This window comes from Eucalyptus grandis, chromosome 2 (genome assembly GCF_016545825.1).
Source record: "Eucalyptus grandis isolate ANBG69807.140 chromosome 2, ASM1654582v1, whole genome shotgun sequence".
Lineage (NCBI taxonomy): Eukaryota > Viridiplantae > Streptophyta > Magnoliopsida > Myrtales > Myrtaceae > Eucalyptus > Eucalyptus grandis.
Genome location: NC_052613.1, coordinates 17,667,753 through 17,670,408, shown reverse-complemented (window position 1 = coordinate 17,670,408; position 2,656 = coordinate 17,667,753). Strand labels below are relative to the sequence as shown.

General features: G+C 35.9%; 1 pseudogene; it reads right to left on the bottom strand.

Annotated features, from left to right (window-relative positions):
• Positions 1–1,054: 1,054 nt before the first annotated feature.
• On the bottom strand, positions 1,055–1,147 carry LOC120290978 (annotated as a pseudogene).
• Between the last annotated feature and the right edge of the window lie 1,509 nt (positions 1,148–2,656).

The window sequence follows — 2,656 nt, the reverse complement described above, 5'->3', positions numbered from 1 at the left end:
TCCAAAAGACTCATTGTAAACCGGGAATATTCATAGTTTTTAATGCACTCATGTTTATTTTAATTCACATAGAGATATAGTGGATTAATAAGCTGAGTAGGTTTGCTATGCTTAGAGATAGGATAGTAAATAGGTTAGGAAATTTTGCTATCACATGTTTGATATCATTCTTGTATTCACAACAATATGAAATTCATATCTAGTGGTTATGGTGAAATTGGATGCTCTAACATATTTACTTGATCGATTTACTGCATTTAGTCTACAATTTTCGTTTTTAATTTATTCTTAATTATATTTTGATCTGTTAGATAAATTTTAGAATTAGTCTATTTTAGTATTTAATTGGTTTATTAATCATCGATCTCCATGGGACGATACTTTATCTCATCATTATATTACTTGTTCGATACGTGCACTTGCGTTTAGAATTTCACGAACAAGTTTTTGGTGTCGTTGCCGGGGATCATTTGTTTAATACTAATTCATATTGATACCAGATAATTCTAAGTTTAATCTAGCTTTCGTTTTGTTTTATTTTTCAGGGTGTACATCGGTTTATGACACGTAGCCAACAAGGGAAACTTATTGAACTTGATCTAGAAATCGAGCGTACATTCAAAAGGCGACTAAGAGAACAGAGAAATCACGCTAAGATGGCAGACGGTGATAATGAAAATCCACGTAGACTTTTAAGAGATTATGCTGCGCCAACAGTTCAAGGCACCACATCAAGTATTAGAAGACCTGCAATTCAAGCAAATAACTTTGAGATCAAGTCGTCACTCATTCAGATGCTTCAACAATCGGTGCAATTCAGTGGGCTACCAAGCGATGATCCAAATGCTCACATCGATGCTTTTCTTGAAATCTATGACACCATTAAATATAATGGAGTTACGGATGATGCTATTAGATTGAGATTATTTCCATTCTCTCTTAGAGACAATGCTAAGAGTTGGCTTTCTTCTCTTCCTGCAGGATCAATTACTACATGGAATGATATGGCTCAGAAATTTCTTGGTAAGTTCTTTCCACCTGCAAAGTCTGCGCAGATGTGTAACGATATTACTAATTTTATGCAGATGGATAATGAAGCATGGGAAAGATTCAAATAATTTCTTAGGAGATGCCCACATCATGGACTACCTGTATGGATGTAGGTACAAACTTTTTATAATGGCTCTAGTACAAATCTTCGTTCTATGATTGATGCAGCTGCCGGAGGAACTCTAAATAATAAAACACCAGAAGAAGCCTACAATCTATTAGAGGAGATGGCGTCCAATAACTATCAGTGGCCTTCTGAGAGATTACCAATGCGAAAAGTTAGCAGAGTTCATGAAGTGGATGCTTTTGCTGCAATTGCTGCACAATTTGAAGCACTCAACAAAAAGCTTGATAATATGAGTGTTTCAGCCATGAAAATTCAGAATTTGACACGTGATTTTTGTGGTGGAGGACATGTTAGCACAGAGTGTCAGGTAGGTAATACTTTCAAACAATTTCATGAAAATTCTAACTTTGTTGGGAATTTTAACAGGTCACAGAACAATCCCTACTCCAACACGTACAATCTGGGATGGCGCAATCATCCAAATTTTTCATGGAATAATCAAAATGTGACGAGACTACAAGGATTCAAACAATCAGAAGAGACAAAGTCAAATTTGGAAGATATAGTCACCAAACTTGCTAACACAACTCATGACTTCATCAAAAGCACAAATGTGAGATTTCAAAACCAAGAGGCTTCGATAAGAAATCTGGAGATGCAAGTGGGTCAGTTAGCAAGCATAATGTCAGGGAGACAACAGGGTTCTTTGCCGAGCAACACAGAGAAAAATCCAATTGAAAACATAAAGGCTATTACCCTGAGAAGTGGTAAACAAGTGGGAGAAGAAGAGATTTTCAGAGACAAGGAAGAGGTGGTCAATAAACAATCAAAGGAGACAAACAAGAGTAAACTTTTTCCAGATAATCCCAAGCCACATGTGCCGCCAATTCCATTCCCTCAGCGACTCTAGCAGCAAAAAATGGATAAGCAATTTTCTAAATTTCTTGATGTATTTAAAAAATTGCACATTAACATTCCTTTTGCAGATGCTTTAGCGCAAATGCCTAGTTATGCAAAATTTTTTAAGGAGATTTTGGCAAACAAAAGGAAGCTGGAGGATTATGAAACTGTGAAGTTAAATGAGGAGTGTTCAGCCATTCTACAAAACAAATTGCCTCCGAAATTAAAAGATCCAGGGAGTTTTACTATTCCTTGCACTATTGGGGATTCTTACTTTGAAAAGGCATTATGTGATTTAGGTGCAAGTATTAATCTGATGCCTTATTCAGTTTTCAAGAAATTAGGATTGGGCGAGGTAAAAGCAACCACAGTATCACTTCAACTGGCTGATCGATCAATTAAATATCCGAGAGGTATTGTGGAAGATGTTTTAATAAAAGTTGACAAATTTATCTTTCCTGCAGATTTCATAGTTCTTGACATGGAGGAAGATTTTGAGGTACCACTTATCTTGGGTCAACCTTTTCTAGCAACAGGAAGAGCTCTTATTGATGTACAACAAAGGAAGTTGATCCTTAGAGTTCAAGATGATCTTGTTTCATTTAATGTTTTTAAAGCAATGAAATATCCATCTGATGA